The sequence below is a fragment of the Cheilinus undulatus genome, linkage group 18, assembly GCF_018320785.1.
Source record: "Cheilinus undulatus linkage group 18, ASM1832078v1, whole genome shotgun sequence".
NCBI classification, from domain to species: Eukaryota; Metazoa; Chordata; class Actinopteri; order Labriformes; family Labridae; genus Cheilinus; species Cheilinus undulatus.
The window spans coordinates 9,904,181-9,930,174 of record NC_054882.1 but is presented as its reverse complement, the minus strand read 5'-3'; the positions used below and the strand labels follow the sequence as shown (position 1 = coordinate 9,930,174).

Sequence of the window (25,994 nt, the reverse complement as noted above, 5' to 3'; positions counted from 1 at the left end):
GAGCACTTAAGTCTTTACATGGAGATTACTTACATTCTGATACTAGCCTTTCTTACAATACTTTACTGATTACAACAATTTAAGGGCTCTCACGTGATCTTAAATTGGAAATGGCCTGTTGTTAAGGGAGCATGGCTTTGCACAACATTTCATACTTTAACGCAAACATTTTAGGGGTTGAGAGCTCACAAGTTTGGGAACCCATGTGATAAATGACTCTCTCTGGGTTTGTCACTTCAAGCCACAACTTTCCTTTACAGCAAGTGTTTTCTTTTTAAATTGTTTCTAGAAAATAGTTAGAAATCAGCTTTTAAGCTCCTTATTTACTCTCAAAATAAATCAAAGTACATTGGTTACTGTTTTTACATGCCATTTGTTGTAACTCAGTAACCCTCACACGCTCTAATTGATTCCAGTGAGCACAGTTGTCATTCCTGCAGACAGAAAAAATGCCAGCAGGCAAGAATGTGCAGTCCCCTGCAAGGACAGCAGTCACTTAAATACACACAGTCAGTCAGAGACATGGCAGGAGGAACGGCAGACGTGTGTTGACCCTCACAGATAAAATCCCACCACAGATTTGACTTTCTAACACTCTTTTACACACAAAACACTCATTTTCACTCTCACACATGCATTCACATCTCTATTTTTGACGTTCACACACTATAACATGCACACTCTGTTACTCAGAGGTCTAACTCTCAAATTGATTCTCACAAACTAGGAGAACACACACACACACGGACCAACTGCTGAGCTGACTACGACAGACGACCACAAACACTCCAGGGGAAAATCAATAACATATACACACCCTGAATCACCCTCAGACCCCCCTCCCTGTGACCAGAGAACAGGTGATCCGCTGCAAATGGGTGAAGTAAGGGAGAGAGGAGGGGGGAGGGGAGGGAAGACAAGCCATTCATCACTCCCTGAGTCTGCCACCATCTCCTCCCACCACCACCACACACACAATGCAGCAGACATCTCCATTTAAGAGCACTTGAGCGGCAGCTAAACAAACCCGGGCCCTCAGGTCGGACACTCAGGGGCCACACAACTGGGTTTGAAGCTGGGCTGACGTGCAGCCTGGCCTCCTATTAGGGCGAAGTTCAAAGGAGACGTGCACACACATCTTCAATCACAGGCGACACAGCAGGGAGGGGCGAGGTGGGCTCCATACATCAAACAGGAGCAGAGTGCTGCAGAGCAAACAGTCGCCAGGTGATCACTGCATCCTACAGCGGGAAAGTTTACCTCTGTGTCACTATTGGTTTAGTTTGTTGTGGTTTTATAACTTTTTTTATATCAACATGAAACCTTATGAGCTTGTCTCCTTGGCCACTTAAGAGAGGATATTACTAAACAACATTTAGGCTGCAAACACATCTGGTTGTAGAGGTTCTGCCTGATATATTTACTATGAATGAATGGAAGTTTTCTACTACTTGCATTTTTTTTCTTCAAAGGTCAACGAGGCATATCTGTTATTAATAATCAATGTAAGCACTTAAAAAAAACAACAACATATATAGTAGTTTTTTGAGATGTAATTGCTGAAACCAGTTGGTAGAATTTTGGACTTATGTTCTGAAAAATACATGCATCCAATGCCAAGATAAAATATCCCCTGCGACAAGAAAGTGTATCGTATCATATTGTATTGTATACTACTATATCATTTAGTGAACTGGCAATTTCTCTAAAATTAAAGCTTAGGTTTAAAAATAAAGTTAAACCAGAAATCCTGTCATATCACATGGTGATGTGTCATAATGTTTTGCACTGTAGTGAATTGTATGATAACACAATGGAGTATAATTAATTGGAAATTCTTCAAAATATAAGCTTATGTTAAGATCTAAAACTGAGCCTGAAAGTGTTTAGTATCCTATCGTTCCATTATTATATCCTAAATAGGACAATCCCTCCATAATGTAAGGTTCAGATTAAATTTAAAAACTGAGCCTGAATCATCATCATTTATTGGATTGTACTTTCCAACATTCAAACTTAGTTTAAATATAAAAATTGAGCCCCAAAATTAAAGTGTTTTATCATATTACACTGTGTGGTTTCATATCTTATCAAATTGTAATGTATTGTGTGGTTTGGTATGAATGCGGCACTTCATCCCAAAATTCAAGCTTATGATTTTGCATTGCATCCCATTTAATTATCATATTGAATCGTATGTTATGCATCATATTGTATCGTGGTAAATTGTGTGGCTTGGTGTCATGAACGGGGCACTTCCTCCTCTTCCAAAAGAGGCTACAGACCAGAAAGCATTGGTCTAAGAAAGTTGTTCTCCACACTACTAGTGTTGCTGGGACTTTCTGTTACCTCAAAGCTTTCAGTTTTGTATCATATTGTATTATATCATATCGTATTGTATCACAGATCAAATTCCATCGTAAATAAAGATGGTAAACAGTATCTCTGCCAAACTAAGCTTACCAGCAAATATAGTAAAGTAGCAAAAAATGCAGTTATATTGGATAATAGAATATTGTATCATAACATTAAGTATCTTATTATGATTAGTGGAATACCTCACAAAATTTAAGCTTAGTTCCAATAAAAGAGGAAAAATTTGCCTAAAAACAGAATATTGCATTTTATCATATAAAGTCCTATCATTTGGCACTATGTCATATTGTATTGTATTTTATCGTATCATTTTGTTAACCTAACACGCCAGATGGATGTGTTTCACACATCCATCTTGGAAAGCTTCAATAGGAAACGTTTGAGGAAAGGCAGAGGCTCTGAAAAAAACTCGGAGTGTGACTGGGTGAACGTTCTGTCTGTCACATCTCTACAGGCCAATCAGAGCAACAAAACATGTGACGTAGCTGCCACTGAGGAATAACGCAATACCTGGCGACTATAGACATGTAAGTACTCGACTTTTGTCATTTTTGAAAAGAAAACAACTCACTCTTGATTTTTGTTCTTCTTTCAATGAAGAAATGTTGTCAAGTTCTGGTAAAACTGGCGCTTTAGCAGCATCCACGCTAAGCTCTTCCTTCAGAACTGCACCAGCTCTTGTTGCTGCTTGTTTATGTCATGACCCTGCTGCACCTGAAAGTACTGCCCCTTGTTGCTGATTGGTCCTGTCACTTTCTAACCGGGCCCAAACGGTTTGGATGGGAACTTTACAAGATGGGTTCACAAGTGAAAAACAAGGAAATGGGCATATCCATCTGCAAGGTTATCATTTTGTACTGTTTGGCCAAAGGTTGAAAAAGTACCAAACTTTTGTACTCAAGTAAAAGTAAAATTACTGCATTGAAAATATAGAAGTAAAAGTACCAACCTATAAATCTACTCAAGTAAAAGTAAAAAGTAATTCATCTGAAATTTACTAAAGTGCTGAGGAGAGTTGGGACTAGCAGGTTACTAAGTAACACATTACTGTAACTGTTACTTTTTATGGTAACTAGTGGTGTAATGCGTTTCTTTTTTCTTAACGCCGTTATAATTGCTGAGAATTTAAATCACTCGTTGATGAAGGTTAGAAAACATCTGGGTCAGCGGACAATGTGACAGGACCGTAAGCACATCTGCATCCTGTGAGGAAGAATACAGCCGTGGCACTGAGACACACAAACAAACACACTCACTGAAACGCACACACACACATCATGGCTGAGCACTCGAGCGTGAGCTCTCTGTGTTGTATACAAGCATTACTTGTCCCTCCTTGGAATTAAGGATGAAAAAGAACAGGAAAGGAAAGTTTCCCACCACCAAGAACAGCTATTCAAACCTCACAAAGTATCAAGTGCCTAATAAACGTTAAGTAGATTTAAAAACACAGAAGACAACACATAATTTTAAAGTAGCATTATAAATGCAGACATTGGTTTCAGAAAATAGATCAAAATGCAAGAAAATAAATGTTTGGAACTTAAATATATTGTGGGATAAGACCTCCAAACCCCCTTACCTGATGCTGCCAACTATGAAATTTAAAAAATATATTTAAATATTCATTGCATTGACCAACAGGATGCAGAAGAAAAGGAGAAAAACCTGACTTGTTGACACAGTATTTGAAAAACTATATAGAGGAAAAAGGTTGTTTTTCTGGTTAATGACTAACAAATTTTTCTTAAAAACTGAAGGAAAAAATTGTGATAAAATTGAGATTGTGATCTGGCCATTAAAAAATCTTGGTATGATTTTTTTCCATATCCCCCACCCCTATCGTATGGTATTATATAAAATATTAAACCTTATTTTTTTATGACATATAGTATCATGAATCAACCGATTTCTTCCAAAACGTAAGCTCATGTTTAAATACAAAACTTCAGGCTTAAACCGTATCCATAAATGGGAAAGGTGAACCTTACAGCATTCAACTTGATAAAGTCAGTTAACAGTTCTGTACTGAGATGTAGCTGCTCCGTTAAATAGGATAACAACTGAATAAAACAACATTCAAATAAGGGACTCAAAAATATGCATACTTAACAGAATTTCACTCACAGAGGATACAGCAGGAAATAAAAGCATATTGTGAAAACAGTAAATGTAAAAGATCATTCTCAATGAAGACTTGTTCCCTGCCTCCCTTTGCTCTTCAGCAGTTCCCTTCCCATTTCACACTTTATAAATCAGCTGAGAGCCACGAGAGGTGAACTCAGAGGTGAGACTGGCTGTCTGCTGCTTGACATCTCAGTCAAAAGGCCGCTGACCCCCTGAACTTCATGTGAGACCACACTCACAGCTGTCCACTCAGCCTGCACAGCCTCTCAACTAAGGTCTGCAAACCCAACTAAACTAACACTTCCATCATAACAACTGTTTATCTGCTTTTTTTAGTTTGAAATCAGGGCTTTATAAGGGTTTTTATTAACATGGTTTTCCACCTGGGGGCAGTACAGACAGCAGATTCACCAAGCTTACGTCTTCAGCTGTGATGAGCTGATCTCTCTAATTACTGTACAGTGAGGGGGAAAACCTGTACAGGGGCAAATCTGCGTCCAGACTCAATCTTTTAAGTGCAGGCTGGAGTCGCATTGGGCTTAATGTTTGTTTATGCTTGTTCTCCAGAGGTTATGATTACCGGTGACAGCGGCGTCACTCAGTCAGCAGGTGCAGACGGAGAGAGGATGACCAAAAACACAAGTCTGGGAGATGTAACAAGCAACCAAATGTCCAGCTCTGTTATGAGCTACCTGACTGCTGTAAACTGTAATCGTTCAGGATTATTTCAGTGACAAATTGTTCAGCAGGATGGACTGTGTTGTCAACACTTGCTGTGGAGGCAGCTTATTAAAGCATTTAATCATAGCAGGAGCACTAAAATTGACGGATACACCTTTAAATGACTGTTATTGGTATTAACACTGTTGTGAGTCCACCTTAAAATCAGACATGAAGAAATTGCAATGTGTACCTTTAAATATTCCGGTCCTATCATGCGACATCTACTTAAGAGGATTAACAAATTAAGTATTTGACAGCCCTTACTTTTTTTGTTTGCAACACATGTAACCTGAGAGAGTGAAAGCAGGCTGACAGACGGCGGTAACACTCAATGTTGGCAAAGAAGACAGGCAGGCACAGGCAGTGCCAGTCAGTAAGCCCAAACTGCCCCAGGCCACTTCAGCTGTGTGACACACCTCTGAATCCAGGAGTCTACTTTGCCTGGACTCTTAAATCCTGGATTTAACAAATATCTAAGGCACACTTATTCAAGGTACTACATTAAAGCATTCATGGACAAGAAGTCATCCAAATTTGGAATATCTTAACAAGCACATCCTCTCTATATTATAACATTGACAGGGGTCTGGCTGCAGACCATAGATCTCAGACACCCCCTCTTGCAGACCATGACTTTATTCAAAGTCTGGCAGCTATATTCATGAAATAACTACATTGCAAACATTAAAGACTAAGCAACATTTCATAAATAAAACAAATATTAGGTCTGTTTTCTAATCTAGGATTAGATTATACATAGACACATTTTAGAAGTAGTTGCGGGATCACTGGTTTGCTTTAGCTTCATTAGCTTTAGCTAAATATAAAATAGCTTTGCTAGCTACAGAGTTAACAATGTTACTTCATAAAGTGTAAGCAAACATAGCTTTGTTAGCTTTAGCAAAAACTAGCATGCGCAATTGAGCCAACGTTACCCTAGCTACTTCCAAAATGGGTAAAGCGTTAGCAAATGTAACATAATCTAATGTAGCAGCAACAGAAAGCCTTTTTTTTTTTTTTGCTTAAGCTTCTGTTACATCAGTATGTAGCTATGTTTACATAGCTAGCTTTGGAATTAGCTATGTAATTAGCTATGTAACTTTGTTACCAATGTAGCTTATGTAGCTTTGTGAGCTTTAACTACATTAGTTATGTAGCTACGTTACTTACATTGCTTACATAGCTAGCTTAGCTTTGTCAACTTTAGATATGTAACTTTGTTATCTACATGGCTTACAAAACTAACATAGCTTTCTTAGCTATGTTATGTAGCTATGTTACCAACATAGTGTAGCTTACGTAGCTTTAACTATAGCTTTAACTTTGTTAGTTATGTAGCTCTGTTTTGCCAGTGTAACTTAAATAGCGTTGCTAAATTTATCTATGTCAACTATGTAGCTATGTCTACATAGCTTACTTAGCTAACTAAGCTTTGTTAGCTTAAGATTTAGTTACAAAGCTATACTACCTATATAGTTTGTGTAGCTAACGCAGCTTCCTCAATTTTAGATTTAGCTATGTTATCTACGTATCCAATATCATTTCATGAGCTTTAGGTTTAGCTACATTAGTTATGTAGCAATGTTATCAACTTAGCTAACGTAGCATTATTAGCTCTATCTTTAGCCAACATTAGCTGTGTTAGAGTGGACAAGGTTTCTCCTGTAAAGCAGAGTGTTTACTCAGCTTTATTATATGTTTTGTATTTTGGTTTTGTGGGTCAGGTTTTTGACTTAACTTTTAAAAATTTACCCTAAGCTCACCCAACCAAAGTTTTATCTGATTTTATTTTGAAAGTTTTAGCATGCATTTCTCCAATAGAGTGTGGGGAAGGGGGTTCTGAGATGTACAGTCTGCAAGCAAGGCTGTATTTAAAACATACCTACATTTATTACTTGCTCACAAGGTAAGGCTTGGTTGCCTATTTAAAGTTTGTTCAGGTTCATTCATTTACTTAATTTCCACATTTTAGTTCTCATTCTGGCTTCTCTATTGTTTCCTTTCTATCTTCAAATAGTCCCCCTTTTTCCGCTGTATTTAGCAGATTTTTTAAAGCTCCCCTCTGCTCTCAGTAATACAGATGTCTCTTCTTGACCTGAAGTTGAAGGCCTCGGTGTCTACAGTTACTCCCCTATGTGTTGTGATGCACTATATCACATCCAAGGGTGTGTAAAGAAAGATGAAAAATGAAGACTTGATGTCACAGAAGCATCCATGTAAACACCAAACATGCTAACATGATTTAAAGTGGTGTAACTGAACTCCACCTCTGCGTCTTCCTCCCTCCAGCCGGCCTCTGTAAACTGACATGACGACCCATGGATAGTCATAAAGATGAACCTCTGCACCGTCTACCACCTCAGCAGCCGTCGTCACTCCCACCCCTCAACAAATGCATACAGCTCACATTCCTCTGGATCTTTAGACCTGCAGGAGGGTCAGCGTACATGTCTGGACATGTCCACGGCTACTTCCTGCACAGAGGTGAAGGCAGCACGGCTTGTTAGGTAGAGACCTGCTGTTGCTAGGATGCTCTTTGTAAACAGTGAACTGTATTCTCACGTGACATAGATAATATTTGCTTTTAAATAAAGTTAGGGTTAGCTTTTTATTTCATAGGCATTTTTGTCATGGTTGTTTTTTTTTTTCATGACAGCTATCATAAATACACTTCTATTAAGAAGCAAAAATAAAGTTTATATCAGTGGTTGTTAAAGTTGTCTCACAATAATATCCATTTAACTTTAAATATAGCCAATTTAACAGTCTGCTTTAAAATTAAGTTGACGACATAGCTAACATAGCTAACATAGACACATCAGCTTCAGCTTTTGCTATGTTAACGACATATATACATTACCTACATTCATAGCTACCTTACCTTTACCTATGTCTGCTAAAGCTTACATTGCTAATGCATTAAGCTAATCTAAGGTACACTGGCTTATACAGAAGTGTTGAAACACTGACTATGTTTGCTTTAGCTAAAGCTAATGTAGCTAAAGTGGGCCAATGTTCAAAAAGCTACTTCTAAAATGGGACATTTGTTGTTCTGGTCAATTACTCTAACAAACCTAACAAAGCTAAGCTCAATCTAGGTATGTTAGCTACGGAGCTACGTTGATCACGTAGCTAATATGCTTACATAAGTTTTGTATTTGTGGCTAATGCGTCTACATTACCTAAAGCTATATTTGCTAAAGCTCAGGTTGTCTAGGCATTAAGCAAAGCTAAGCTATGTTGGCTTATGTAGAAATGCTTAAACGTTGACTACATTAGCTTAAACTTAGGCTAAGGCAGCTAAAGCAGGCAAATGTTTGCCTAACTACTCACAATGAAGCTATGTTAGCTACAAAGCTATGCTGACTACACAGCCAACATAGCTACATAAGCTTTTGCTTTAGTTACTGTATGTTAGCTACATAGATACACTACCTATATAGTTAACATTGCTACCTTACCTTGAACTACTTTACTAAAGCTCACATTGCTAAATGGCTTATGCAGAAACGTTGCAACGTTGACTATGTAAGCTTTTAGATAAAGCCAATGCAGATTAAGCAAGCCACTATTTGCTTAACTACTTCTAAAATGTTACATTTGTTACTCGGACACTAAAGCTAATGTAAATATGTTGGCTACAGAGCTATCGTGACTATGCAGCTAACATTACATTACCCATGCAGCTTACATAACAAAGGTAGTTGACATAGCTAGAGCCCAAATATAGCTACATTAGCTATAGAGCTTTGTTGACTGCAAAGCTAATAAAGCTTCGACTTCAGCTATGTTAGCTATAATGATATATAACCTAATTGCTAACATAGCTATGTTACCTTTAGCTATGTTTGCCAAAGCTTATGTTATTAAAGCATTAAGCTAAGTTAAGCTATGTTGACTTGGTTATTGCAGAAACATTGACCATGTGACTATGTTAGCTTCAGCTAAAGCTAATGTAGCTAAAGTGAGCCACAGTTCACATAACTACTTCTTAAATGGGAAATTAGTTGCATCGGCAAATTACGTCACTACTGTCCCGATCAAGGTGGCGTTTCAAAGAGGGGCCAGAACCTTCCCTATATTGTCCTACCCCTTTTAAATGTATTCATTAGCTTCACATTGAAAATGTAAGCAGATATTGGGGTTTTTTTTCTACTTTTTTGTTCTTTTAGTTATTCATTATCTTCTTTTCTTTAATTAACAAGGCTAATAAAAAGGTATCAGCTATTCAAATTGTATTTGACAACTGGATTTTCATTCATTTCTGAAGTTATATCTCACTCCAGGCTGAGGGAAAAATAAAACATTCAGAACATGACAAAATAATTTCAAAAAGCTAAAGGTGCAAGAAGAAATATCAAAGATAATTCAGTGAATTTCTTCTCAGTAATAATAAAAGACACCCAGTGCAAACAAAACCTGTTATTATCACACAGGTTCTCACAGAGCAGCGACACAGAGAAACCTTTATGTGGGTGGGATGGAAATAGGTTTTTCCTCCTCCAATAATTAGCTTATCAGACCATTTACACGGCTAAGAATCATTAGCACGGGTTTAATGAGGTGGCTAAAAATAGGTGAAGCACATAAAGGATCAGAAGAACCTGCTGGAGCCAGAACTTCACACTCTGAGTGTGTCTGAGCATAAATTCACAACAGTGCTGCTCATGTGTGGCGGTGCATTCCTGCATCTGTGTATTTCTCAGTGAGTGTGTATACAGATGTGTGTGTGATCTCTCCCGTGGGTCATGTTGTTGTTTGTTTATAACTCTGTGTTTGTCTCTTCTTCCTGTACCTCCATGGTCCTCGCTAAGAGAGCACTGAGCAGAGAAATCCCTAAATTCAAGTTTTAATATTTTCATTTTGTCTTGTGTGTCTTTGTCCTGTTTTTATGAATTTGTTTGTTTCATGGGAGTAAATGATATGTTTGACATCAATAAACAAAAAATTATGGAAATTAAATAAAACAGGGCCTGACACAGTATGGTGCAGTACAAAACAAAACCATCAGGCCTGCCGAGAGAATTTTCTGGGCCGCTGAATAACCCAGAGGAGGGGCCTCCCCAGCTGTGATGTATATGTGTGTTGGATCACTAGCATTGGTGCTAGCACCCTGGCTAACAGTTACTTCATTTAGGACCTGAAAAGTGTGTGAAAGTGTTACTGGGTTCTAATGATTAATTGCTCCTTTTAAACCTATTTTCAACACATATTCCCCCATTGTACTTCTTTTTGCTGTTTCTAACCCATTTTGGCAGTTTTTCAGCACATGTTTGCAGTTTTTGCCCTTTATTGCCACTCTTTCGCCAGTTTAAGCCCACCTTTGCCACTTTTCTTCTATTATCCCACAGGTTTTTTTTTAGATTTATTTTGGGGCTTTTTAGTGCCTTTATTTGACAGAGGAGGACAGTGGATAGAGTTGGAAATGGGACGAGGTAGGGAGAGACATGTGGCAAAAGGCCACAGGCCGGATTTGAACCTGAGCCGTCTGCGTACATGGGTTGCACCTTAGACCGCTAGGCCATCTGAGCACCTTATTATCCCACAGTTTTGACACCATTTTTCTCATTTCTTTTAAGCATCCATATCTAATTTTTGCTGATTTTCACTCATTTTATTTGCAATGCAATCATTTTTGCCACTTCTTTTCACCAGTTTTTACCAAATTTATCTGTTTTTTGCTACTTCTTTTCGCTATTTCTAAACCATTTTAGCTGTTTTTTGCCCCTTTGTTACCAATTTACGCTGATCTTTGCCACTGTTGTGCCTCTTAACCTTTTTTTTTTGCTGTTTTGTTCCCTTAAATGCCCCCTTTTTTGCAACTTTTTGCCCATATTTCCACAGTTTTGCCACAATTTTGCCACTTCTTTTTGGTGTTTATATCCCGTTTTTGTCACTTTTCACCCATTATAGTTGCTTTTCAACCCCTTTTGCCACTTTTTGCCCTGTGTGCTACTTCTTTTTGCAAGTTTCTATCAATTTAGTCTGCTTTAAGGCCATTTTTGATTCTTCTTTTTACTATTTCTAACCCATTTTGACTGTTTTCTTGCCCTTTTGTTGCCAATTCATGCAGTTTTTTGCCACTGCTGTGCCTCTTTTAACCATTTTTTGCTGTTTTTTCACCTCAATTTCCCCTTCTTTGCCACTTTTTCCCATCTTTGAGGCATTTATATCACATTTTTGCTGCTTTTTGCCCATTTCAGTGACTTCTCACTCATTTTGCCGCTTCTTGCCATGTTTGCCACTTCTTTTACCCAGTTTAGCTGCCTTTTTGGCCATTTTTGCCACTTTTTTTTGTCTATTTCTTTTGCCTCTTTCACAATAATGTAATTTATTCTATTACAGTAGTCTCAAATTTCTTAGTTTTATTTTCTGAATTCCTTATCCTTGTGCACATCATGGCCTAGATTTGAAGTCTTGCAATACTTTTCATCTGCTTTATTTTAGTAACATTACCAATAAAACAGGAATTCTGTTTTAAGAAAAGAGGTTAACATTTGGCTGTATTTGTACTACAGCATAAAGAAATAAAATTCATATTGTGTGGCTTTGATAAGAGTGGTGATTATTCAGTATAAAAATATTGTTATCACAGATTAAGCTCCTCCTTATGAGCAGCCTTGCTGTACAGTATATACAATAGTAGACAATATGATGCAGTACACTACAATCTGACACACAATCTGAAACAATATGAGGCAGTTTCATACTAAAGCTTGTATGTACGTGATAATTGCAAGGTTGGTTTAGATATAAAGTATCTCTTTCTCCATGTAAAGCTTTGAGCATTGATAAACCTCCATAGATTCTTCTTGAGTCTCTCTGTTTGTCTGCTGTTATGTCTGTGGGTGCTTGGTGTTTTTGTGTGTGGCTGTTGCTCCAGCTGCCCCAGACTGTAACTTACTCTTCTAGCAGTCTGTGCCCACACACACCCTACTTGACCCCCTCAGCCCAAACAGTTGCTCACGTCACTTTAGTGGAGGCGAGAGCAGCCAGACTGTAAACGCTCTACTCAAATGATCAAATGATATTAGTGAATAAATTCCTGGTTTCAGGTGTCTGCCCGTCTCACTATGCACAGTTTGTGAGGTCCTGCCCTTCTTGTACCTCTATGTTTGAGCGTGTCAGCATGGAAATTAAAGGTATGGATTTATCTTCCCTATGATACTACCATTACCAACAAGGACTACATGTAATCTGGATATTTGTGTGTGACAGGTTATGGCTCTTTTTGATCTTAAATCCTCAGATAGCAGAGGTCTTTCTGCAGAGGGTGTCCTAAATCTTGAAAGCCTCTGACAGAGTTGGAAACTTTGCACAGTAACCCCAATATTTAAGATGGTTGCATTGAGACTGCAGAGAAGCTAAAGGAGTATAGATTTCCCTCAGAAGAAAACAAATCATATGGTTGTGTTATTAGTATCACAGCAGATGTCGTTGTCAGTGGATTGCCATTGAACTGGTCTGAATCAATGTCTTTCAAACAGATTTATTTTGAGTTTAGTTTATACAAGTGCTAACACTTTTCAAACACAAATATCATCTGGTTAATCCAGTTTGCGTGACACAACAGTGATTCCTCTTCAACCCGTCCAGGAACTTGTTGATAACATCCTCTTCAGTGTTTATTTGAATGCATCCTGTTGTTTCAGTTATATATTTACATTAGTGTCATTTTGTAAGTGCTGTGCAAAAGTAGGTCTCTAAAAATAGTCTCCCATTTTTTTTGCAGCAAGTCTAAGTTGGGGATTATTTTTGATCTAGTTACAACGACAGGTACCCTTTATTGTTTGATTATTGATGATTACGACTCACAAAAATCTACTATCTCAAAATATAACAATATTACAAAACAGCAGTCTCATTGGGAAGCGTATGCTCATATACACTCAGTAGTTGGTTGATGCTCCTTTTGCAAAAAATACTGCAGCAATGCAACACAGCATAGAGGCGATCAGTCTGTGGCACTGCTGGGTTGTTATGAAGTCCAGGTTGCTCTGATAGCAGCCTTCAGCTCGTGTATTGTTGACTCTGCTGTCTCTCACCTTCTTCTTGACATTTTCCTAGAGATTCTCTATGAGGTTCAGGTCAGACCATTTGGCTGCAATCAAACACAGAAATACCATGGTCAGGAAACTGGTTTCTGGTAGTTTTGGCTTCACTTTGGGCAGGTGCCAAGTCCTGCTGGAAAAAGAAATCAGTATCTCTACATGCTTCTCAGCAGATGGAAGCAGGAAGTGGTCTAAACTCTCCTGACTGCGTTGAATCTGGACTTGATGAAGCACAATGGACCAACAGCAGCAGTTAACATGGCACCCTGAACCATCACTGACTGTGGAAACTGAAAACGCTGGACTTCAAGCACCATGGATTCTGGGCCTCTCCAATCTTCATCCAGACTCTGGGACCTTGATTTCCAAATAAAATGCTAAACTGACTTTCATCTTAAAACAAGACTTTGGACCACTAAGGAATGGTCTAGTTCTTTTTCCCCTTAGCCAGGTCAGACACCTATGAAGCTGTCCATGGTTCAGGAGTGGCTCGACACTAAGAACACGACACCTGTAGCCCATTCCTTGGACCCATCTGTGTGTTGGCTCTTGATCCACTGACTCCAGCCTCAGTCCGCTCCTTGTGAAGCTCCCCTAAATTCTTAAATCTGTTTTGTTTGACTTTCAGCAGTGACCTTCTGTAGCTTACCGTCCTTGTGGAGGGTGTCAGTGATTGCCTTCTAGAGAAGGGGTTCAGCATGTGATCCCAAATAATGGTGGCAGAGTCTGGGGGCCCCAACTCTACCTGGAGATGGTTAAAACATAGTTGCACGCAGTCATGTAAAGACTTATGTTTTGAGGATTTTTTTAACATTATTTGGATTTTTAGCATTTATCCAACTAATGACTACAGGTTTAAATCAAACTGAACACACACATACTTGGCAATTATTTGTCAAATATAAAATGTGGAGTCATTTAAACATGTTCTTTGGAAGGCATCCAGTGACCTCCCCCCTCAGTGTCTTGAGACCCCACAGGGGGTCCCAACCCTCACTTTGGAACCACTGTTCAAGCATAAGTCTTCCTAATGATTATGGTTTTATGCACTGAACCAGATTTAGAGACTTAAAGCTCAGAAAACCTTTACAAATGAGATTTTGAGATGGTGGATTTTACATTAAAAAACTATTTAAAATTATTCAGGACTAAGTTTAACATAAATATCATTCTATCCTGTGTATAGAGTAAGTATTCTAGGGTGAATTGTGTACACTATAATAGAAGAGCTTTGACTGTAAGCCTTAGGTGATAAATGTGTTGTTTCATCACCTGAGCTTCTATTAACAGTCTGCAGACACATGTAGACACAGACTGGGGGCAGACTGAGGGGTGGTGTTTGGGGATGGGCAGTAAGACTACTCCTGAGAGCCTCTTGGCCGTATCCCCGTCCAGTCTGAAGCTGTTAGAAAAGCTCAAACTGAATGAAGTTACTGACTGACAGCAGCCCTCCTGTTTCTCCAACAAGCAGCCGTAGCCTTCAACACAACAGAGGAAAACACAAAAAAGAGAAAATAACACTCAGGAAGTCATACTTGTGCCATCGGCATGGGCATTCCTGTACAAATAAACAGGTTCAACAAGAAAATTACAATATTATGACACCAGAGAGCTAATCCAGAAACCAGACATCAGAAACCAAAAACCCCACAGTACACAGAGAAGTGTTGAGAAAACAATCAGTCTAATTGAAGCATGATCTGAGGGGTAGAGAGTTTAGAAAATGCCATTTTTCATTTGTTCCAGTAGCAGAAAACTCAATAATCTACCAGGAAAATGAAATAGCTTTGCTAGTTATGAAACTATTTCCAGCATTGTACCTTGATTTGTCAAACTCTCACCTTTTTGGTGAAAACCAAACTACCAAGTAAATGAGCTTATGTGTGAACACAGCAGAAAATAAGGTGTTAATGACACAGATTCCAAAAAAGTTGGGACGTCATATAAAATGTAGTAAATAAATAAATAAATAAATGACTTTCAAATCTCATAAACCCATATTAAATACACAACAGAACAAAAAAACATATCAGATGCCTAAACTGAGACATTCTACCATTTCGTGAAAAAGACCAGCTCATTTTGAATTTGATGTCAGCAACACATCTCAAAAAAGTCGGGACAGGGTCATGGGTACCATTGTGTAGCATCCCCTCTTCTTTTAACAACAGTTTGTAAACATCTGGGAAGACCAGTTGCTGGAGTTTTGGGAGAGGAATGTTGTCCCATTCTTGTCTGATGTAGGATTCTTGCTGCTCAACTGTCTGGGGTCTAGAGCATATTAAACCTCTACCTCCTTTACATCATTGATAATGCCATTCCTGATGTGAAAGCCATAAGCACTAATGCAACCCTGTACCGTCAGAAATGCAGGCTTCTGCACTGACAATGATAATAAGCTAGATGGTCCTTCTCCTCTAAGGTCCAAAGGAAATGGCGTCCGTGAGTCCTAAAGAACTTCAAATTTTGATTAATATGACCACAGAACAGTTTTCCATTTTACCTGAGTCCACTTTAGATGAGCTTTGGCCCAGAGAAGACAATAGCATTTCTGGATGGTATTCGCGTATGGCTTCTTCTTTGCATGATGCAGCTTTAACTTAGGGAGCTTTCACATTTGGGGCCCGGTCCCGGATCCCAGTGCACTTGAGCCCAAAGTCCAGGTATTTTGGTAGTGTGAATGCAAACTAACCGCGCCTGGTCTCGGGCGCGATTTAGGTGGACTCTGGCTTGGTTCGGATGAGATGTGAATGCAACCGTGCCTGGATACGGGACAGAGCAACGCATCAGCTTTATGACGTCATCATAAAAACTAAAATTCTTTCAACAGCGCAGTAGTTTGTTCACTTTTTTCCTCCAGAAAGGGCGGAAATCATCAGAATCCAGTCAATAAATGGTCTCTTGTTACTCACCTTACAGATGAACACAAGTTGGAGTCAATGACTTGAGGTCTAAAGGCAATAAAAGTCTCCTGTCACCTCAAAAACCATTGTATCTGTGCAGCGCGAACCCCTTTAATCCTCTGGGCTGCACGGAGATGTGCAGATGTGAAGAGCGATGTTGCTGGCATCTTAAAAAGTGATTTTAAATCATCCATGGCTGCAGGATAGACTTTTTGGTTCAAAACAAAAACAATCGTCGCTCAGGTCTTGACCCCAGTTGTTGCCGTGGTAGCTTTTTCTTCTCTCTCCTCCTTGGCAGGGTTGTAAACCAGCTACATGCATACCGCCACCTGCTGTTTCAGACTGAGTAAATACGCAAGTGGGCCCAGGCACGGTTCGATGTTGCTAGTGTGCAAGCAAGCCAGCGGGGGAGGGGGAGGGGGAGGAATCACATCGCGGTTTGAAACAACTGGGCCTAATGTGAAAACATCCTTACATTTGTGGTTTGCGGTCCTCATCCATCCCTGGAGATGGTTAAAGCATACAATGTTGCACAAAACATCATATTGAAGTTTTTAAGGAGATTTTTTTACACACTACTTTCATTTCTTATTATATTTATTTTATATTATAATGGATAAAATTTACTTCTTTGAATAATTTTTTATTTGTCTTTACTTTTATTTTTAAGACATCCCACAACCCTGGTTAGTATCTCATGACCCCCAGGGGTCCCAACCCTCACTTTGGGAACCACTGCTGTAGACTGTGGGATAATCAAGTCTTTGTAATTCTACTCTGAGGGACATTTTTCCTTAAATTATCCCACAACTTTTGGACACGGTTTATGCAGACTGGTGAACCTCTGCCAATCTTTACTTCTTTGAGACTCTGCCTCTCTAAAATGCTGCTTTTATACCAAGCTATATTCTGACCTGTTGCAGTATGCTCTTCCAGCTGTTTTTCAGTAATACCACTTACTTTTCCAGCCTTCTGTTAACCAGTCCCTACTTTTTTGATTTGTGTTGCAGCTGTCCAATTCAAAATGAACTAATATTTCTCTTTCAAAAGGAAAATGTCTCAGTTAAAACCTCTTATATATTGTTTATGTTCAATTGAATAAAATATGGGTTTATTAGATCTGCTATTTATTGCATTTTGCTTTTATTTACATTTTACCGCGCCCCAGCTTTTTTGGAATTTGGGTTTTATACTGCAAAGGGAAACCAGTGCAATCTCAAACTGTACAGAAACTGCTTATGAATGTTTATCTCCACTCTTGAAGATGTGGCCTAGTGCTTTTCATCTGTACTTGAGCACAGATGTCAATACAACTGTGCTCGAGTACAGGATGCTTTTAAAAGCTCTAAAGTAAATGCGTCCTGTCTCTTTAAAAATTGTAGCAGCAGACCAGCAAAGCAATCATGCTCCAGCAGGATATGATAAATGTTCAGCTATTGTAAAAACGCCAGTTTATCTCTCATGTGCATTGTTTTATGAGTTTTGGACCATAGCAAGCACACTGATATACTGCAGAGATCTTTTGTTTTGCAGTCATAATGACCCAATTTCCCATTTTATCCTTGGAATAATCTCTGTGGTTGTAATGTGTTGAAGACAACTGTGTGTTTCCTCATGGAAGAGAAGGTGCTGATATTGTGAGTGAGTTGGTGGTGATGATTTCACAGGGCTGAGTGCTGGTGTGGGTGAGCTGTTAGCTGGGAGAGGCCAGGATGGGAAGTCTGGGAAAGTCTTAATGACAGACTGGTGGCGAGACGAGACACAGAGCCATAACCATGAATCACATGGTAATTAATGACCAGGTTCCCATGGCCGGGGCTTGTTTGATGCTAAAACAAAAGCTATCTGGACCACGCAAGCGTTATTTACACACACATTAGACAGATTAAGCTTGGAGGAGGTGGAGGAGGGGGCGAGGTTAAAGGGAGACACTTACACCGTGTTTGTGATAAGAGGAGGGTTAGTAACACGACCAGCAGGTAAAGAGGAGACGAGGTGGACGGCAGCTAATGAGGGAGTGTGGGACCAGCTGGCTGCTCGGCTGCAGAGTGAAGGGGAGGGGCCAAAGGTCCCGCTAATGATAGCCTCGACCCTTTCAAACGACAGCGGGGTCGCTCCGAGGGGCAATAAAGCAGAGTCAGCATGACATGAAGACGTACTGAAAATCAGGTCTGTTTGTGGACTTACAGTCATGTCTCATCATTTTCTCACCTTCTGAACAATGAGTCACGTAGGAGGTTTCTCACAGGAGAGAAAAGAGGTGAGAGAAAGGACGAGAAAAGAAGCTAGCAGGCTATGAAGTTGTGAATTATGTGATGCTGGTTGTGTTGCAATAGAATAAACTGGGGTGAGAAACTTCCAGTGACACTTTCTGATTAAATTCTAACGCATTAGGGTGGATTTAGAGGTGAAGTTGCACTCACTGTCAGCAAGGATTCAAGTCTGATCTGTGGCTCCTTTCCTGCATATCAGGAAAGAAGTCACTCCATCCAAAGTCCAAAAATACATCTGCGGCACCATTTAGCCTCCAACAGTGGTTCTCAACTGGTGGGTCAGGACCCAAAAGTGACTCAAGTATTCATTTTCAGCAGGTCAGAAACATGTGACTAGTATAAAAATCATGTCATATCAAAAATCTAAATTTATCATGGGGCAAATCCCACCCTGCGAACCGCTTTGACATTAGCGGGGCACCCTTGGAGGTGGGGCTCGCTTGCTTGGGCAGTTTGGGCGCAGCTTGGCGTGGCTTGGCTCGGCCAAACTGGTGATGGAAAAGTAAATTAGCATGGCTTGGTGGGGCTCGGTGCAGCCAAAAGTCACAGTGGGAAAGCCCCACAAAAGTCAATAAAGCACTTAAAACATGCTTTTCTCTCCATTTATTTGTCTTATTTGTCTTTGTACCCTTTAAAGTCCAAACTGCACTCTTTTTTTATTAAATAAACCAAATTGGTTCCAAATGTTCGAAAATTTGGCTCTCAATTTTTCATGAAGATAAAACTGAATACTCTAATTACAGTTACCAAAGGGCTGTTATTAAAAGGCACAGATAAAAATTCTTCGTAGTCAGAGGCAACAGACAACTTACATGGCTTGAAATACGCCACAATTAACATATGCCTTTCATGAAATGATTCACTTAACCTTACTTCAATTGGCTCATTGAAACATGCACATTAGCATTTGTTACCAATGGACTTTAATGGTTTTCAAAATGATGCAAAATGTTCAAGATGGTGACTTCAGAATTGCATTTTTGCAGGTGACATAGTTCTATTGGCCTCTTAAGCCAGAGAGCTCCAGCAGGTATTATGGCATTTTGCAGCTGAATGGGAAGTGGGAAGTCTGAGGCCATGGTTCTCTGCCAAAAAATAGTTGATTGCTCTAGTGCTCTATCAAATATCTTTAGGTCTTCTAATGCTAGCATAGAATGGAGTGTGATCTAGACAGGCAGATTGGTGCAGCATCAGGGGTATTGCAGTTGTTGTACTGGACTTTTGTGTTCAAGAGGGAGCTGAGTCAGAGGGCCAGTCTACCTGTCGCTCTTCATCCCAACCCCTTACCTACAGTTATGAGCTTTGGGGAATGACTGGGAATGAGATCCCAAATACAAGCGGTCAAAATGAGATTCAGGAGGATGGTTTGGCTCAGCCTCAGAGATCGGGTGAGCAGCTCAGATACACTATATTGCCAAAAGTGTTCGCTCACCTGCCTTGACCCGCATATGAACTTAGTGACATCCCATTCTTAATCCACAGAGTTTAATATGACGTCGGTCCACCCTTTGCAGCTATAACAGCTTCAACTCCTGGAAAGGGTTTCCACAAGGTCCAGGAGCATTCTTCCTGAAGCGCATTTGTGAGGTCACACACTGATGTTGGACAAGAAGGCCTGGCTCTCAGTCTCCGCTCTAATTCATCCCAAAGGTGTTCTGTCTGGTTGAGGTCAAGACTCTGTGCAGGCCAGTCAAGTTCATCCACACCAAACTCTCTCATCCATGTCTTTATGGGCCTTGCTTTGTGCACTGGTGCACAGTCATGTTGGAACAGGAAGGGGCCATCCTAAACTGTTCCAACAACGTTGGGAGCTTGGAATTCTCCAAAATCTCTTGGTATGCTGAAGCATTCAGAAATCCTTGCCCTGCACCTACTTTTCTTAGCTTGAGGTATATCCAGACTTTGAATGAATCTTATGTGTGATATATTTGTGATATTTCCCATTTATCATAAACCTCTGCTAGGATTATTGAAGGAATGGTAAACCAAAAAGTTTGCCAGACATCATAACTTCCATTTATGGGCTCTAACTCCACTAAAAGACATTTGCAGTTGATTATATCCACTATATAAACGTACAGTAGAGTGTGTTGGCTAGCCACAGATGTCAGACTTTCTTTGTTTCACCTCCCACACTGTACAAACACACTCACCACCATTCACAATAAAAGACACCACGCAGAGTCCATAAAACCAGCTTCCTAGTGTATAATGTAGGACAACATCCTAAACACGCAGACCAATTAAAGGGGCCGGGACGATTAAAGGGAAGGACGTGCACCCCGCAGAGACGGCGAGCAGGCGGGCTGTCGGCCACGCAGAGGGCGGGGCCAGCTGGGTGTGAGCAGGAAGTCCTGACAGGCGTGAGAATTGGAAGATGAAAGGCTGACAGAATTTGGATTATGGAGGAGAGCGTGCACACAAACACTCAGCAGGCAGAAGTTCTCACAATTTAGCAACAATGCTAATCATACTGCATCTAACTGAAGCTGTAAAACAAAGTGACAACTCTGCTTTGTGGTGTTTTTTTTCTGAGCTTTACACCCCCACATGGTTTCATAAGAGATGCATGCTGGGTTAACATTGTTCACATGCTGAAAATAAAAGCCAAAAAGCTATGACTTTCTGCATTAACTGTGCATGTATCATCACATCCTGTATGTGCAAAAACTCTTTCTGCATGCACACATAAAACAGGAGCAGAGATCTACACTATGACTTGTTCACCTTGTTCTGAACAAATCATTTCACCAGAAGTTTCACCAGAAGTATATGAGATAACTTTTTGTGTGCTGCTGCCCAACCTCAAACAACAGGTGCCATTGTATTAATTATGCCAGGACCCTAAAAATCCCAGAGTCCACCACAGTGTGTGTAAATGCTGTCTGGCTTAATAAGGAGTTTATTTCAAGCATCTTTCCATAAAAAAATAAATTTAACTTTTTTTAATACCAAGAATGAACCTAGCTTTTGAATTATGAAAACTACAAACTCAGAAAAATCAGGATTTGTATGATTTCTTGGACTTCACAGTCCTTTTCAGCAACTTTTAAGGTAAATAAAGACTCAAAGATAATAATTTTTGAGCCAAAAGCACTGCTGTGTTCCTCAGTGCAGCTAGACTGAACTTTACCCACGTGCAGCCCACAGCTGAGCGTGAACTCCAAGAGAGTGAGCTCCAACACTTGGAGATATCTAAGAGGATTAGTGGGTGGAATTTTCCTTTAAGAGAAGTTTCCACCCACGGCGGCGCTCTTGTCACATCCCACAGCCTCATGCCGTTTCTCTCTCCGAGCCGCACAATCAGCTGTGAGAGCCCGGACACTTCACGCAGCGACGAGAGGGAGCTATTTTCAGCTGGCGTCAGAGGGGAGCTCTCTGGAAAATGTGTACAGTGTTAGACCTGTGAGTGTGTCTTAGGAGGGGAGCAGAGGTTGCAGCACATGTGTTTGTGTGTATTAACGTTTGCATGCATATACAAATATGTAAATGTGCACAGAAGTGTGAATGCAGGCATATGTGTCTGTAATGTGTCAGCCGACATGCTGGCAGTGATTTGATCACATGTGTGTAGGCTCAAACTATTAAAACTAACATGGCATCAGGCAAATTTTAAAAGAATGGGAATCAACAGATATAAGAACAGTTTCAACCCATTTTTAATATTGTAATCCTCCACACAAGATGAGTCAGCCAGATGTGGGACCACACATCTGCTGTTTGTTGATTTTACTGCGGTCATTTGACATAAGTAAGATCTCACCAAAACTCACATGATCAAACATGCAGGCAGAAGAAATCTGGATTTGACGGATGATTACAATCTGGTTGCTGGTCTCCTCACTCTCATTCGCAATCACATGTGATTCATCAGAGACAGCCTGGCTTAGAATCATAAATATAAAATGTTAAAATTCAATTATGATCTAGTGACAATCATATCAACAAAGTGTTCAGTTTAACACTATGTGAGTTGAATTTCATTGTATTCAGTTCATACTGTCATTAATGTCCATCCATCCATTTTATACAGCTTATTCTGTTCATTGTCGTGGGGCATGCATTGGGCGAGAGGCGGGGTACACCCTGGACTGGTCGCCAGTCAGCTGCAGGGCAGACAACCAGGCATGCTCACACTCACTCCTATTTAGAGAAACCAGTTAACCTTACCCAGTGTTTTTGGCGGTGGGAGGAAGCCGGAGCACCCGGAGAGAGCTCACAACTGCACGGGGAGAACATAAAAACTCCCCACAGAAAAGCCCTGACCAGGAAGTGAACCAGTGAGGCAACAGCGCTAACCCCTGCACCGCCGTGCAGCCCTGACATAAATGTATCCACCCTATTGGGGTTTCTAGCTATGCGCTCCTTGGAAAGTCAAAGCATGCTGTTTGATTAACCAAGGGAGCATCTTTTGAGCAGAGCCGTCTCCACCAAATAAAACTCTATATGCATTTTACAATGAAATGGTAAAATGTATGATGAGAATGTTCCTGGTTGAAATAAAATCAAGGTATGGCATTAATATTTAGGCTCTTTCAGCACTATAAGGTACTTTTAATCTTGGACTCGGTCGTCCGAATGAACGAAAAGGTCAGTTTCTATTATTGGACTCTAATTCAGAGAACTAAATTTGAAAGGCTGGGCAGCTTTGAGGAGGGTATGCTTTGTGCTCTTGGAGAGCTCTCTGGTTTGCTAATCTCATAATGAAGCATCAAGAGGTCATGGGGGGTTTGGAGATGGAAGGCTGTGCAGTTGCAAGTGTTTAAATGTCAAATATTGCAATAGGAAGATCAGCATTTAGAGCTGATATATAACCACAGATAGAAGCAACAGCAAACACTGTGCAAAGCCAAAGCAGAAATCTGGTATACTCATGAGATATTAAACAGCAACTTTAAGCATCAAAATCTTTCAAACTTGTACTGATCAAACTTGTACTGATCAAATCTTTCTCAGCCATCTCTCTTCTCCATCATTCATCAGTCAGTGGCTGCAAATTTGACAGCTTTATTGTGTATTACATTGACAACATATGGAAATGCATCCCTGGCATAACACATACGGGTTATAAATAGATTTAAGAGCAGGGAATGACAGATTTACTGTTGATGACATGAATAAAATTAGATCTTCACAGCTTATGAATAAACAGGTGTCTCCCTCAGTATTGTTATGATTGTTTATGTAACTCCGTGCTTGTTTTTTGCCTCTATATCCATGTTCAGGGGCTAATTGTATGGCAAACACTTCAAATGTATTAATATAATCACCCTGATAGTAATAATAATAATAATAAGTTTATTTATATAGCACCTTTCAAGAACAGCAAGGTCACAAAGTGCTTTACAAAGAGATAAAAGAAACACAAGCAATTCATGCAAAGGTACAATAAGAGAATACACAGTACACAAAACAGATTAAGTAAAGGCCAGACCTAACAAGTAGGTCTTCAGTTGCTTTTTAAAGGAATCAACTGTTTCTACTGATCTTAAACCCAATGGAAGAGCGTTCCAAAGAGTTGGAGCAATGACCTTAAATGCACAGTCACCTTTAGTTTTTAGTCTGGAGTGTGGAACAACCAGCAGACCCCGATCAGAGGACCAAAGAGTCCTGCTGGGTATTGTAAGGTTTTAAGAGCTTCGTAATGTAGGCTGGTGCCTGACCATGCAGGGCTTTAAAAGTAAACACAAGAATCTTAAATTGTATTCTGGAGTGTATGGGAAGCCAGTGGAGAGAATACAGATTTGGTGTGATGTGTGACCTTTTTGAAGACTTGGTAAGTAGTCTGGCTGCAGCGTTTTGAACTAGTTGTAGACAATTTACAAATGTTTTACTGAGACAGGTCAAAAGTGAGTTACAGTAGTCTAAATGGGAAGAAATGAATGAGTGAATAACCATCTCCATCTGAGCTGTAGAAACAATGTGTCTGAGTTGAGCAATATTTCTGAGTTGGAAAAAACAAGAACGGACCAGATTATTGAAATGTTGATCTAGAGACAAGGAGTGGCTAAATGAAACACTGAGATTACGCAGAACAGGTTTTACGCAAGTGGACAGGGTACCAAGTGTCTCCAAAATGCCAGGCACTAAGCCATCCGGGGCCGAGACAAGGACCTCTGTTGTGTCAGCGTTTAGCTGTAGAGAATTATCCGACATCCAATCTTTAATGGCACTAAAACAACAAAGTAGAACTGACACTTTAGTATAGTTTTGAGGAAAGATATATGAAGCTGGATGTCATCCACATAACAGTGATAGGATATGTCTTTAAAACTGTTGATTATGTGGCTGAGTGGGAGCAGGTACAAAGAAAATAATATTGGGCCAAGGACCAAACCTTGGGGAAATCCACAAACCAGAGGGGAATTAGAAGAGGTGTGGCTGTTAGCAGTGACAGAGAATGTTCTCTGACAGGTAAGAGGAGAACCAGTCAATGGCTGAGCCAGAAATGCCCACCCACTGCCTTAGCCTATTAACTAAAATGCCATGATCCACAGTGTCAAAGGCTGAGATCCAATAAAACCAACACAGAACATTTACCCTCATCACTGCTAAGCAAGAGGTCACTAAAAACTCTAAGAAGTGCCAATTCTGTTGAATGGGACTGAGGAAAACCAGACTGAAACTTATCCAGGATGTTATGAGTGTCCAAGGCAGCTGTAAGTTTTTTGGCAACCACTTTTTCTAGAATTTTAGAAATAAAGGGTAGTTTTGAAATAGGCCTATAGTTTTGGTGATGATGTTAATGACCAAAGGCATGCCTGAGAATAAGCCAGTGTAGCCAGTGGCGTGCACAGATAGACTCTAGGTGGTGCTATAGCACCTGCCCGTTGCCATCTGGACTAAGGGAGTGCCCTTTTAAAAATTTGTTTTTGTTGTTTTGTTGTTGTTGTTTTTTTCCATGTAATGTATGTGGCCCATGTTGACATGATCATCTATAAATGCTTGACGGTTAAAAGCGTGCCATAATAATGCCGCCCCCCCCCCGCCCCCCATCCTCCTCCGCACACACCTCTCTTTCTTCGTCAACGTGAACGCGCAGCGCGGACACAAACAGAAGCGCAGCCCACTCACACCTCCTCCCCTGCCCCACCAGCCAGCCAGGTAACACATCAGTGAATTGAGTGTATTGTTTACCCCCTAAGCCTCAGTTGCCAAGCTGTAACCTGCATTTATTTGTCTCTGTTGTGAAGTAGACTGTCTCATACAGCACCAAACACAACTAAGCATAAATTAGCCGACTGCTCGCCTGCTTAACAAGCGACGCTAGCCCAAATCAATAATAGATATGGCGTGATGACTACCACATAACTAATGCTAGAGTTTGTCATTGGTACAGCATGTGAATTTATCAGTATATTTAAGCTGAATATTTACTGCTAAAGGACAAACAGAAAAAGTAGCCTTCTGCCTTGTTGTAATGTCACCAAGCAGTCTTATTCATACTTTTGGTCTCTTTTATTTACTAATTGCAGCATTCGCATAATGCCTGGAAAGGAGAGGGCAAGAACCAGCTGTATGTGAAAGAGATGACACAATAG

At 40.1% G+C, this 25,994-nt stretch overlaps 1 long non-coding RNA gene across 3 annotated transcripts in view; it reads right to left on the bottom strand.

The window, feature by feature from the left end:
- The window catches only part of LOC121526543, a 96,798-nt gene that overhangs the window by 15,881 nt on the left and 54,923 nt on the right, over positions 1-25,994 (bottom strand). Inside the window, exon 3 of one of the 3 annotated variants that reach the window (XR_005993324.1) lies at positions 12,696-13,327. The exons of the other annotated variants lie outside the window; for them this stretch is intronic. This is a non-coding gene — a long non-coding RNA (uncharacterized LOC121526543). Of the gene's footprint in view, positions 1-12,695; positions 13,328-25,994 lie in introns of those variants that run through there. 3 annotated transcript variants of the gene reach the window in all.